The sequence below is a fragment of the Gopherus flavomarginatus genome (assembly GCF_025201925.1).
Source record: "Gopherus flavomarginatus isolate rGopFla2 chromosome 13 unlocalized genomic scaffold, rGopFla2.mat.asm SUPER_13_unloc_1, whole genome shotgun sequence".
Lineage (NCBI taxonomy): Eukaryota > Metazoa > Chordata > Testudines > Testudinidae > Gopherus > Gopherus flavomarginatus.
The window spans coordinates 2693905-2708243 of record NW_026114609.1 but is presented as its reverse complement, the minus strand read 5'-3'; the positions used below and the strand labels follow the sequence as shown (position 1 = coordinate 2708243).

The following is a 14339-nucleotide window of genomic DNA, read 5'->3' as shown; positions in this document are numbered from 1 at the left end:
AGAACACTTCAATCTTCCTGGTCACTTGATTACAGACCTAAAAGTCGCAATATTACAACAAAAAAACCTTCAACAACAGACTCCCACAAGAGACTGCTGCATTGGAATTAATTTGCAAAGTGGACACCATTAAAGTAGGTTTGAATAAAGCCTGGGAGTGGACGGGTTATTACACAAAGTAAAACTATTTCCCCATGTTTATTTGTCCCCCTACTGTTACTCAAACCTTCGTGTCAACTGTTGGAAATAGGCCATCCCGATTATCACTACAAAAGGTTTTTTCTCCTGCTGATAATAGCTCACCTTAACTGTTCACTCTTGTTATAGTGTGTATGACAACACTCATTTTTTCATGTTCTCTGTGTGTGTGTGTGTGTGTGTATCTATATCTATATATCTTCCTGCTGTATTTTCCACTGCATGCATCCGATAAAGTGGGTTTTAGCCCATGAAATCTTATGCTCAAATAAATTTGTTAGTCTCTAAGGTGCCACAATTACTCCTTGTTCTTTTTTCAGATAAATTAATGGAGGTTAAGTCCATGAATGGCTATTAGCCAGGATGGGTAAGGAATGGTATCCCTAGCCTCTGTTTGTCAGAGGGTGGAGATGGATGGCAGGAGACAGATCACTTGATCATTATCTGTTAGGTTCAGTCCCTCTGGGGCACCTGGCATTGGCCACTGTTGGCAGATAGGATATGGGGTTGGATGGACCTTTGGTCTGACCCAGTATGGCCATTCTTATAGTCTTATGAAGGGAGGGGCAGAGCACTGCAACAGAGTTTCTGTAATGTAGTGGTTATCATGTTTGCTTAACATGGAAAAGGTCCCTGGTTTAAAACCAGGCAGAAACATGATGGCTTCCTTTTCCCAGCTCCTACTGGCCTGTCCCTGCTGTTGTAGGAGCAGCAGTGATTTCTATACAATGTATAACCTGTATGCTCAATAGGTCTGTTATACTTCCCCCCCTCCTGCTTTTGTCTCCTCTCCCTCTCTGAATACCTGTGAGGTGGTTTTCCCCCTCCCCCTCCTGGAATGCTTGTGGGATGAATGGGCTAGTTGAACAGCTAGAAGGGCAGAAGAGCTTCCAGGTAGACAAGGTGTTTGGGACTCTAATTAGGCAGCACTCACACACCCAGAGCATGGACACTGCCCAAAGTGGAGCGTGACCAACCAGATGCAGCCAAGTCATCTCTAGTCACAGGCCATTAGGTGCAGGTCCTTAAAAGGAGAAGGGGCCACGTGCTCAGGAGTCATTCACAAGCTTGTACCTCCAGTGAATGCCCTTTGCCTGACCGCCTGGCCAGTGGTTCTCTGTGTTGTATTTCATTGTGTCTCAGGAAGACGTACCTTCATCGCACTGTCCATAGCTGCACTGTGGGAAACTGACCTTGCAGAATCCTGACATCTCCAGTGCTGTGCCTGTCCTGGGAGCATGAGTATGCAAGTGTGAGTGTGACACCCCCGCTTCTTCTTTTGAACTGAGCTGTCAGTATAATAAATGTGCTGCTTTCTGCCAAACTCTGGTGGGTCATTAGTCCTCCCTACGCTTACTAGCTGGCCCAGTAATGGGTAACAGCTGTGATAAGCTCAACCCTTGCAGGACAGAGGGTGCTGAAATGAGCTGGGAAAAAGCCTTAGCATCAGCAGGTGAAAGCTAGAGTACCTTGGCCAGTCACCTTTTGAAGCCTTGTGGCTTAGTCTCCTCTGCCCTTGGAGGTTGGCCTATGGCGGCCGGCTCTTCCTGCTGGCTTCCTTTGTGTGATTTGCCAAAGGAGGGAGTGAGGCAGGAATGAGGCAAAAGAGGAAAGTCTAGCTGAGGAAGGCAGGGCAGAAGCTAAGCCCATTTGTTCTGCAAAGCCTGAAAAGCCTGGGAAGGTGCGGTTGGCTGCTGGGAGGTAGAATCCTGTGCCTACCTCTTGGCTTCCCAGGGATGGCTACTTGCATCCCAGGAGAAGAAGGATGGTTCTGGGTGAAAGGAAAACAAGCAAAGCTCTGGGAGAAAATTTGTGTGTGGGATGCGGGCTCTGCGCTGGGGGAGCGGGTTGAAGTGCAGGAGGGGTGGCGCTTACCCCAGGCACTGCAGCTCCCAAAGTGACTGGTACACACAACCCAGTGGCAGCAGGTCCTAGGTGGGCCGTGCCAGGGGGTCTCTGTGTGCCGCTGCCTGCAGGCGCTGCCCCCAGAGCTCCCATTGGCTGCAGTTCCTGGCCAATGGGGGCTGTGGAATTGGTACTTGGGGCAGGGGCAATGAATGGAGACACTCCCCTCACCCCAGGGGGTGCCGGGACATGCCGGCCATTTCTGGGAGTGACACGGAGGGACGGAGGCAGAGTGGGCAGGGAGCCACCTTAGTGCTGCTGGCACATCTCTGTACACCCATTAGGGGAGTGGGGCAGAGGTCGTCCATGTGCTGCCTGGGGTAGGGGCAGTGCACAGAGCTGCCTCCCCTACTGGGTCTATTACAGGAGGGGAGGGGGCTCTTTTGGCCTGTAAGGTGCAGCAGGTCGGACTAGATGATCACATTGGTCCTTTCTGACCTTAAAGGCTCTGAGTCTAAAAGGGAGAGGGAAGTAAAGGAAGTTTTTAAAAAAAAGTAAACCAAACATTGTAATACCAGGATAACCCCACCTGCTCGTTGTCTAGTCCCAGCCCTTTCTTCCTCCATTGTGTGTTGAATGACCTGCAGAACATTGATTCTCTCATTCCATTGATAAACTGATACAATGTGACTGAAATTAAACTAATTCCCAGCAGAGAAAACATCGCATCGCTGCACTGGCTGGGAATCAAACCCAGGTCAACTGCTTGGAAAGGAAATATGCTCACCACTATACTGCCAATGCACCTGGTGAAAGTATCACTTATGCTTGCCCAATGAGGCTAGACAAGCATTGAGGAGATTTTCTGTCCATTAAAATGAACTGGATTCTCATCACTAAAAAAAACCACCTCCATCTTCACTTGGGTTTGAACCATCAGCCTTTCAATTAGCCACCAAAGTCGTTAATCACAGGGTATGTCTACACTATGGGATTATTCCGATTTTACAGAAACCAGCTTTTGGAAACAGATTGTATAAAGTCGAGTGCACACGGACACACTAAGCACATTAGTTTGGCAGTGTGCGTCCATATACCGAGGCGAGTGTCAATTTCTGGACCGTTGCACTGTGGGTAGCTATCCCATAGCTATCCCATAGTTTCTGCAGTCTCTCCCACCCATTGGAATTCTAGGTTGAGGTCCCAATGCCTGATGGGGCAAAAAGAGTGTCGTGGGTGATTCTGGGTAAATGTCGTCACTCAGTCCTTCCTCCGTGAAAGCAATGGCAGACCATCATTTCGCGCCCTTTTCCCTGGATTGCCTGGGCAGACGCCATAGCACGGCAACCATGGAGCCCATTCAGCCTTTTTTCACCGTCACCGTATGACTACTGGATGATGCTGATAGATGCGGTACTGCAGCACTACACAGCAGCATCCCCTTGCCTTTTCAAGTTAGCAAAGATGGTTACCAGCCATACCGTCCCATCTGCGGCTTTGCAAGTTGACAATGACAGTTACCAGTTATACTGTACCGTCTGCTGCTGTCATGGGAGCTCCTGGCCGGCCTCGGTGAGGTTGGCCTGGGGCGCATGGACAAAAATGGGAATAAATCCCCAGGTCATTCCCTTCTGTGAGTTTTGTCTAAAGGGAGAGTCAGTCCTGTCTAGACTATCAGGCAAGCCTGCTAAAGAACCAGAGAGGCAAACGGCCGCTCCGGGTCAGAGCCCCAGACATCCAGCAAAAATGATGAGCTGCATGCCATTCCAGGGGGTGCCCCTGCAACAACCCCACCCGTTGCTTCCCTCCTCTCCCACCCCTCCTGGGCTACCGTGGCAGTGTCCCTCTGTTTGTGTGATGAAGTAATAAAGAATGCATTAATTTGAAACAACACTGACTTTATTGCCTCTGCAAGAGGAGCTCAAAGGGGGCCAATACCGCTGAATTGCGGCCATACTAATCCTAATCCAACATGGCAAGTACCGATTTCAGCAATACTCCCCTCGTCGGGGAGGAGTACAGATATCGGTATTAAGAGCCCTTTATATCGATATAAAGGGCTTCATTGTGTGGACGGGTGCAGGGTTAATGCGATCTAATGCTGCTAACTTAGATATAAACTTGTAGTGTTCACCAGGCCAGAGAGAGCAGCAGGTTTTCCCTACTGTTTCCCACTCTTGTTTTCTTGACTAGTTCTCCTCTGCCCCAAGTTGCTCTTTCACATTGTAAGTCTGGCAAGCTCAGTTGGTAGAACATCAGACTTTTAATCTGTAGGTCCAGGGGTCAAGTCACTGGTCAGGTGATAAACTTCTCCCCAAGATCTTAAACTGTCTCTTTGGAGTCCTCTTTAACATTATTTTTTCTCTTCAGGATTTTCCCTTTCCTCAGAAGGGCCTTTTTGTGTGTGGGTTTGAAGGGGCAACTTCCTGACAACCTCTCTGTCCTTGCAGCCTGGAGGAATAAAGGCCACTGGGCATATAGCATGTTCCTTCCCTGCACACACACACACATACAAACACACAGAATATCCCTAGGAATTAGAATCACCTGCTGCTTTCCCCTTTCCTGCTGGATCCCCAAACAAGGATGCTCTTCAGCCTAAACCCATGTCCCCTCTTTTCTCGGTGCCCCTCAGTCCCAATCCTCAGTCCCTCCTATGCACACTGCTTCTCACTCCCAACCAGAGCCTACTCCTCTTCACCCTTCTCCTCTGTCCCTAACCACAGCCCTCTCAATCCCAACCCACAGCCCCCTTCTATTCCCAGTGCCCCTCAATCCCAACCCACAGGCCCCTCCTCCTCACGCTGCTCCTCAATCCCAACTCATAGGCCCCTCCTATTCCCGGTGCCCCTCAATCCCAACCCACAGCTCCCTGCTTCCCTCCAGCAGCAGGTGCTTCAGACCCCCTCAGGAAGATTTTCTTGCAAGGTTTCGTGTATGAGTCTGCATGTGGATTTTACAGTATGTTGGAAATATGTTGGATTGCTTGCCGAAATGATCACTTTTGCCTGGTGTTGGATTCCCAGCCTCCTTGTTTTTGGGGCAGGAGAAATAAAGCGTTGTTATCCTTGTTGTGTAAATTGAGGGCAGCACAACTGTGTTCGGCAGACCCCGACTGAGGGACTCACCTTCAATTCAATAGCACTTGCTAGGCAGGGAACAGGGGTTCGAAAGCCAAACGGGCCCGTGCCTGGGTCCTAATACTAAAATTTAGGGGTTAGATCAGTGTTAGGACAGGGTGGCTGTGGAGGAATGAGTGAGTCCCTAGACAACATAGTGAGTATAGTGCCTTCTTATTTTCCCCTTTCCACCCAGTATGGCAGGTGAAACCATTTAACCTTTTTATTACTGACCTTGGCACAAAAAGCGGGAATGTGCTAATAAAGTCTGCGGATGACACAAAGCTGGGGGGTATTGCTAACACGGAGAAGAACCGGGATATCATACAGGAAGATCTGGATGACCTTGTAAACTGGAGTAATAATAATAGGATGAAATTTAATAGTGAAAAGTGCAAGGTCATGCACTTAGGAATTAATAATAAGAACTTTAGATATACATTGGGGACTCATCAATTGGAAGCAACAGAGGAGGAGAAGGACTTTGGGGTATTGGTTGATCACAGTATGACTATGAGCCACCAATGTGATATGGCCGTTAAAAAAGCTAATGCGGTTTTAGGATGCATCAGGCGAGGTATTTCCAGCAAAGATAAGGATGTGTTAGTACCGTTATATAAGGCGCTGGTGAGACCTCACCTGGAATACTGTGTGCAGTTCTGGTCTCCCATATTTAAGAAGGATGAATTCAAACTGGAACAGGTTCAGAGACGGGCTGCTAGGATGATCCGAAGAATGGAAAACCTGTCATATGAAAGGAGACTCAAAGAGCTTCGCTTGTTTAGTCTAGCCAAAAGAAGGCTGAGGGGGGATATGCTTGCTCTTTATAAATATATCAGAGGGATTAATATTAGGGAGGGAGAGGAATTATTTAAGCTTAGTACCAATGTAGATACAAGAACAAATGAGTATAAACTGGACACTAGGAAGTTTAGAGTTGAAATTAGACGAAGGTTTCTAACCATTAGAGGAGTGAAGTTCTGGAACAGCCTTCCAAGGGGAGTAGTGGGGGCAAAAGACATATCTGGCTTTAAGACTAAGCTTGATAAGTTTATGGAAGGGATGGTATGATGGGAGAGCCTAATTTTGGCAATTGATCTTTGATTATCAGCAGATAAGTATACCCGTTGGTCGGTGATGGGATGTTGGATGGGATGGGATCTTAGTTACTGTAGCGAATTCTTTTCTGAGTGCTGGCTGGTGAGTCTTGCCCACATGCTCAGGGTTTAGCTGATCGCCATATATGAGGTCGGGAAGGAATTTTCCTCCGGGGCACATTGGCAGAGGCCCTGGAGGTTTTTTGCCTTCCTCTGCAGCATGGGGCATGGCTCACTTGCTGGTGGATTCTCTGCAGCTTGAGGTCTTCAAACCACAATTTGAAGACTTCAATAACTCAGACATAGGTTAGGGGTTTGTTATAGAAGTGGAAGGGTAGGGTTCTGTGGCCTGCTTTGTGCCGGGGGTTGGACTAGATGATCACATTTGTCCCTTCTGACCCTAGAATCTATGAGTCTATGAGTGAACTCTACAGAGGCACCTCTGGGCTTGCACTGACTAAGGACAACAGCAGTGAGTGGGGTGCAGAGAGGGGATGGCTCATGTTAAAGGACTTTTGGTTGCTGGACTTATGAACCGTAGGGAGAAGGACACTGCCCAGCTTATTTGTGGGTGGGTCTTTTCGTCGTGGTTTATGTTTATGCATTGGGGCTGCTGACATGACTTCTGCTAACCCTGGGCTTACATTGCAATGTAGGCATACCCTGAGAGGGCATCTATAACGTGATAAAAGCAGTGTGGCCCGGCTGGCCTGGATCATCTGACTTGGACTCCTGGGGCTCAGGTTGTGAGGCTAAAAACTGCAGTGTAGACATTTAGGCTCAGACTAGAGCCCAGGTTCGGAGACCCTCACCCCTTGTGGGGTCTCGGAGTCTGGGCTCAAGCCCAAGTGTCTACACTGTAATTTTATAATCCTGTAGCAAAGGTCCCACAAGGCTGAATCAACTGACCCAGGGTTTCAGAATAGTGACTTGGGTGTGTTTATGACAGTGCAGACATAATACTACGCTATGTCCACGCTGCAATGAAACACCCAAGGCTGCCCAATGCCAACTCAGGCTCCCGAGGCTTTGGCCGTGGAGTGGTAAATTTGCAGTGTAGATGTCTCAGCTCAGGCTCAATACTGGGATCTGGGCCCCCTGAAAGTTGGGAGGGAGTTTAGCAAGCAAAAAAGGTAAAACCGCAATGAAGTATTACCCTGGACTCAATGGCATTTCTCCATTGGTCTGCCTGCTTTGGGGCAGGGACAATAGCACATCCTGCTGCATTCATTATTTCATAGGGTGGTTTAGGATTTTCATTCTCAGACACTGGGCACAAAGCAGGACTCAACCCTCAGCATAAACTAGGTGAGCTGCCCACAGATTCTGGCAGCCACAATGAGCATTTGGTGTGAGAGCTCAGACCTGCCCCTGTCCCAGAGAGAGGGGGTCATCCATGAGGGGACTGGATCACTGACCTACCAGCTCCTAACTCCCAAACGTTCAGTAACTCTGTTATCAGTGCCTGTGTGTGTAATTTAAACCATAAAAAAACCACACTGGGCTAGACCAAAGGTCCTTCTGACAACAGCCAAGAGCAGTTGCCCCAAAAGCCACTCAACAGGTCACCACTGGCAGTTATTATCCCTGCCTCAAAAGCAGACAGACCAATGGAGAACTGCCATGAGTCCAAGGTAATACTTCCCTGCGGTTTTACCATTTGCACTTGCTAAAGTCCCTCCCAACCTTCTGGGCTCCTAGACCTATCCTAGTGTTATGTCTACACTATGATTAAAACACCCCAGTCACCTGTCTCAAAGCCCAGGTCAGCTGACTCAGGGTTATGGGACTTGGACTGCAAGACTATAAAATTACAGTGCAGACATATGGACTTGAGCCCAACCTCTGAGACCCCACGAGGGGTGAGGGTTTCTGAACCCAGGCTTCGGTGTGAACACAAATATCTGCACCACAGTTTTTAGCCTCTCAGCTTTAGCTCCATGAGCCCAAGTCAGATGACCCAGGCCAGCCATGCTGCCATCTTTATCCCGGGAGAGATGGATTCTAAGGGTATGTTCCCATTGCAATGGAAGCCCAGGTGTGGTACGCTTTGCTTAAAGCAGCACCCTGCAAACCCCATATTCACCACTCTCATATAGTGATGATACATTTGAACACAGTCTGCCTGGTGAGGTATCATTTCAAAAATCTTGAACTGTTCATCTGTTGAACCTTAATGTCTTCTTGCATTCTATGTGCTCACATTGGTTTGGGAAGTTATGAAGTTTGCTCTGTGTGCATTACAGAAATATGTTATGAGGTTAGGAAATGCCCCCCACCAGCCTTTCAGGTGCGACAAGGGAGGAGCCAGACTCACTGCTGGCCCATTGAAGGTTTCTACACTCCCAAGGACTATCCCAGGAACCTTGTACGATGCAGACTTCACCGAGATAATACAGCAACAATGGACACTGCTTGACTCACATCATAGCAAAGGAGCTTTCTAGAAAGTAGAAAGTTGGAAGAAACTATGAAAGAGGGGAAGAGACATTATGACTTGGCATCTCTCCCCCACAAATCAACAGCTGGAAACACACCTGGATGACAAAACTGATTCATAAATCAGAAGATAATAATAATAATACATTCAAACCAAGGTCCTCAAATAGCTAGTACTGGTTTTTCAGCTGAAAATTTTCAGTTTGGGGAATTTTGTTTTCCCAATCAGACCTTGCCAAGGGAAGCAGGGAGAAAATGTTTGAGTTGCCTCCTTCAGAACAGCTTAGCCTAGACACTCTAGCTGTGAGTCACTGTCATGGCCTTGCTGAGAACTGGGGTATTTTAATAATTTGGGGAGGTCTCAGGGTGTTTGGGGGAGATTATGAGGCTGTTACCTTTTGATATAAAAGCTAAGACATACAGGGCTTGAGAATTTTATTTTTAGAAATCTGAGATTTAGACATTTTATTTAAAGCAAGGGGGTTTCTGAGCAGGGTTTTGTTTGCAGGAAGCAACATTGTTTTGTCTGTCATTGTACCAAAGGGGAGATGGTGGTCTAGAAAGGAGGAGTGAAGACTAAATGCATCCAATGAGGATGGGATTTGAACCCATGCGTGCAGAGCACAATGGATTAGCAGTCCATCGCCTTAACCACTCAGCCACCTCATCTGAGATGTTAGGCAATGGACAGGATGAGAAATCTAAGGCCAGCAGAGACAGGGACACTAAGGTGTTTTTAAATACTAAGCGGAAGCAGGGGCTGAATGAGCTCCCCCCTCACACCTAGTGACCAGCTGTGGGAAAGGCTTCAGGAACAGACCGTGTTTGCATAGACACACCTACTCTGCCTAGGTATGCAGCATCATGGGGCCGCTTCCCCAAAATGACCAGTTTTAGCTGGTGGTGGTCACAAATCACTTTAGCACTGAGTGGTATGAAATGTTATTATCCTTCCTGCATAAGTGAAGGGCAGCAGAACATACTTAGTCAGTCCTGATGGGTGAGGAATAGCTTTTATTGAACTGCATAGAAGTGATTCAGAACATCACCCTAAAGCAGTGGTCCCCAAACATTTCACACTGTGCCCTCTTATCCATGGCTGTGGGCCCTCGGAGCCGCAGTTGAAAACTGGGGCTGGGAGTGGGATGTTGCTTGCTGAAGAGAGGGGTGCAGACAGGGGTAAGGGGGTCGAGGCCGAGCTGGCAGTCAGGGGCCCAGGCTGAGGGTGGGGTTGGAAAAGAGCTGGGACAGAGTCGGGTTGACTGGTGCTCCCTCTATGGGGGCTGGCTCAGCCCCTGAGGTGCCCCCATGAATGTTCCTCTGTGTCCCCCTAGGAGTCACACCCCACATTTTGGGGAGCACTGAACCCTACACGTTAAGCAGGGGCTAGTGATGCCAAAGCCCAGGGAAAGGGAGAACAAGTGCAGGGGCCCCAGCACTGGAACTAGGCCCCCTCACTTCTGTCTGTGGCTCTGCCCCCTGCCACACCTTCCACCCACGGCCCCATCCACTATGTCACCTCTGTTCCACCACTTCCCCCACTAGCCCCACCCTGTCACTCCTTTACCCCTGCCCCGCTGTGTCCCCAAGACCAGAGAAGCTCTGTGCCCCTGCTGCAGCCCCCGGGCCGTAGCACGGAGTGAGAGCTCCTCCAGCCCTGGGTCTGACATGGGGGAGACTTTTCCAGGGGGACCTAATTTCTCCAGGGCCCCTAGTCATGGGCTCCACTGCCTCTTGGTGACACAAGGTTTGGGGAGGCTGAGCCTCCCCGAGCCTCCATTATGTGCTGCCTAGGCTACCGCTGCTCAGTGTGTGGCCAGTCTCTCTGTGTTCTCTGCTGTTTGTGCTGGGGAGCCTGGCTGGCCTTAGGGTTGGGGCCCTCCGGCAGCCGCCCAGGGCTCCAGGGGGTCAAAGGGCACTGTGTGCCAGTGCAAAGGTGCTCACTGCTCTCCCCTGCCCCAGTGCTCCTCCATGGCCCCATAGAGGGTTGGAGGGAGAGAGGAGCAACACTATGTGCTCCATGCGCCCTGGTCACTTTCCCCACCTGGGCTGTGCTGTGAGGGGAGCATCAGAAGCTGCTGCTCTCTGCCCTCCCCTTATGCAGCCTGGCTGAGGAAAGTGACCCAGATGCAGGGAACTCAGGTGATGTTGCTTCTTGCCCCCGCACCCCACCCCCACAGCTCCTAGGGGTGCCCGGAGGAGCAGCCTTCCAGGGAGGAGCGGGCAGCAACATGAGCTGCTCCATGCTCACAGGTCACTCTCCCCATGTGGGTGCAGGAGGGGGTGCAGGGCTTAGGGGTGAAGAGGGTGCAGCAGAGGGGCAGTGGCTGGTAGCACAGGAAGGGAGTGTGGGACTTAAGGGCAAAGGGGACACAGTGTAGGGGTTAGGGCACAGGAGGGGGCAGGAGATAGGGGTGAAGGAGGTGCAAGGGTTGGGAGTGAAGGAGCTGGGGGGAAAGGGGGACGGGGATGGTCTAGGGGCGATGGGGAAGTGCTAAAGTACAAGTTTTGCCCAGGGAACCATTTCCCCTAACGCTGATCCCTGATAACATTTCTTGCTGGGAGGGGGAGGGGGAGGAGAGAGGGATGAGGCGTTTTCTCTCTGTTTCTTTCCTCTCCATTTTCTGCTCCTTCCTTCAATTCCAGAAACCTCCCTTGTGTTTCAGACTGTGCAGTGACGCCCTCCCCACCTCAGGCCTCTGGAGCCTTTGGAGCAGAAAGATCCCAGGAGCTGAGGAGGAATCCAGGGGTGAGTAGCTGGCAGGAAGGAGTCCTAGCAGCTCTTCTGGGAGTGCAGGGGAGAAATGACTCCCCCTTCTCTAGATTCTCCCCATGGGGCTCTGGGGAGCAGGGAGCGTTGTGTGATAAATTCCATCCAACATCCCCCTTTGATCCAAGCCGAGGGACATCTCAGCTCTGCACGTTCCCCTTGGCAGCACCAAACAAGGGATGTTTTCCACTACCTAGGAGACCCAGCCAGGGACTGATGTGCTGGAGATATGTTGGGAAAAGGACTGTCTGAATGCCCAAAACAGGAAACGAACAATCTACAGTGACATCATTAACCACAAACACACTCTAACCATGATCCAGCCAGTAGGGAAATGGGCAGGAATTCTTGCTGTTCAGCCATGGCCACATGTACAGAGCTGCACAGCAGTGAGTTTGCTGGGGAAGCTGGTCTGAGCAAACCATTGGAAATGCCCCTTCAGTGAGAACAGAACCAGAGTGTAGAAAGGCCCCTGTGTTAAGTGGTTGTGGCTGAGTGCTTAGGGAGCTGTAGTATGACACCATAGGGGTCTTTGTGGAGGTTTGATTTTTGCCAGCTAGGAAAGGCTGATGTGTATTGTCTTCATGGCTGTACTTTCAGTGATGCAGGTTTCTCTATCCCATTGTTCCACGGGCATCCTACTAGATTGCCAGCTGCCTTTCAACTGCAGAGACTGTTTGTGTGCGGGGAGAGACAGTGTGTGTGTTGAGGTAGATAAAACCGGATCATTATTATCCCTACTTGAAAGAGGGAGAAGCTAAGGCTGAGAAAGGAGAATTAACTTGTCTTAGGTCACACAGCCAGTCAGTGGCAGAGTTGGGAAAAGGACTCAAGAGCCCTGATTTTGAAACTAACCATCAGATCTTGAATTTCATACATGGAATGACCTGAGTAAAGTGCTCTCACGTGAGCTCAAGACCAACAACAGTGCACAGTAATTATTCAGCAAGTATCTGAGGAGAACTGCAACGTTAGAGAGAATCAGGAACTGCTCAGAGACCATTAATGCAGAGAAGCAGCAAAATTCTTCAAACATATGACTGGTTACGACTTATTTACTTGGTCGTAAAAGAGAAGAACAAGGACCTGAGTCTCCTCCTTGTCAACAACCCCCTGCTCAGCCAATCAGGGTAGAGACTCAGGATGGGAGGCTGAGGGTTCTCACCACAGAGCCCAAAGGATGGCCCAGGTCACCGGTGGGGATCACTGCCTGAGCATTATCTCAGCTGCACATTTTTGGGTGGACCTCCCAGAGTGGGAGCTACAGATCATTCCCCCGCAACACACACACACACACACACACACACACAGACAAACCTCACTCTTGGCGTTGGGAGGGGAACAGGTGAAAGGACAAAAGCAAAAGACAAAGAGAAAGGAGGAAGGGATGGATAGAGGAAAAGGTGAAACAAAAAGGACAAACCCTAATGTCCCCAGTGATTCTAAGGGACAAAATCTCAGGTGTGGAATAAAATTCTGCCTCCTTAACCTCATGTTTTCCATGCCTAGCATTTAGCTGTCACCAGATGGATCAGACTGAACAGGTTTCAAACCTCGAGGAGGCTCTTACCTTCTAAACAGGGATGGCTGTTTTTTCATAAAATCAGGCAAAGGGAAGGAGAAAACTTGAAAGAGATTTCTCCTGGCACTCACGTACGTGAACCTGAATACTCTCTCAGTCCTCAAAGAGAGACCTGGAGAAGGAGACTTGCTGAAGCAAAGGCTCAGAGGTCTTTGAGGTTTCCCTGGCCCCTCACCCATCTCCTGCCTGGCTGATGTCAGCATCTCTCTGTGAGGTCATCACCTCCCCACCACCTTTGACCAATAGTCTGAGGTCATGCAAAGGGCTTTTGTGATGTCACTGCCACACCCTCCCTTGCTGTGCTAATGTCCTGCCCCTGCCCAGGCACTTCGGAGGTTTGAGCTGCTCCCTGTGGATCACCCCACTCAAGGAGCGTTCATTCTAGGAAGCAAGCCAGTAGTTTTGGATCATCTGCAAATTTTGTCACCTCACTGTTCAGCAGATCATTTATTAATATGTTGACTTGTCCTGGTCCTAGTACAGACACCACGAGATACCTGTTTCCATCCTGAAAACTGACCATTTAGTCCTATCCTTTGTTTCCTATCTTTTAACCAGTTATTTATCCACATGAGGACCTTCCGGAGGTGAAAGTAAGCCGGTATGTTACGGTATGGGGTACTGCAAGAGCCAGTACGCTGTGCCAGCCCAGCCTGTCTTCCCCAGGCTGGTGATTTAAAGGACCCATGCCTCCCTGCTGCAGTTGGACCCCAGTCCCTTTAAATCACCTCCCGAGCCCCCCTGCCGGAGTCCTGGGGAGCAAATCACTGCCGTGGATGCTGCTCTCTCCCGCTCTGCGAACACAGAGCAGGGGCGGCAGAAGCTTCCTTACAGTGGGGGGGCACTGTTATCCGAACTGTGGCACCCCCATGACACTCCTTCCTTAAGGACCCCCACTCACAGCACTTCTCCCCTCAAGGCCACACCCACAGAACGCCTCTTCCCCAAGACTGCACCCTTCCCCCTCCCCCATCATTTGTCCTAACAGCCAGTAAAGAGTGGTGGGGCCATGGTCCTCTAACCCCCCTGTTCCAGCACCCCGACACAGAGCTAAGCAGGCAGCAGTGTGTACGTGTATGTGTGTGTGTGTGACAGAGAGGGCTGTGCTGTGCTGAGCTGAGCCAGTGAGAGAAGGGGGGCTGATTTCGGGGCTGTCCCCTGCCTCAGGACTGGTTGCTTCCAGCAGCTGTCTGAACTTAGAGACAGTGTGCCGACACACTCACTCTTCCGCAATGCACACACTGTCTCTCCCCCACCAAGCACACTGCATTTGAAAAGCAGCTGGCAAT

General features: G+C 50.0%; 1 non-coding gene across 1 annotated transcript; it reads right to left on the bottom strand.

The window, feature by feature from the left end:
* Positions 1–9285: 9285 nt before the first annotated feature.
* On the bottom strand, positions 9286–9367 carry TRNAS-GCU (transfer RNA serine (anticodon GCU)). Its single transcript has one exon. It is a non-coding gene; the product is annotated as a tRNA-Ser (tRNA).
* Positions 9368–14339: the final 4972 nt, after the last annotated feature.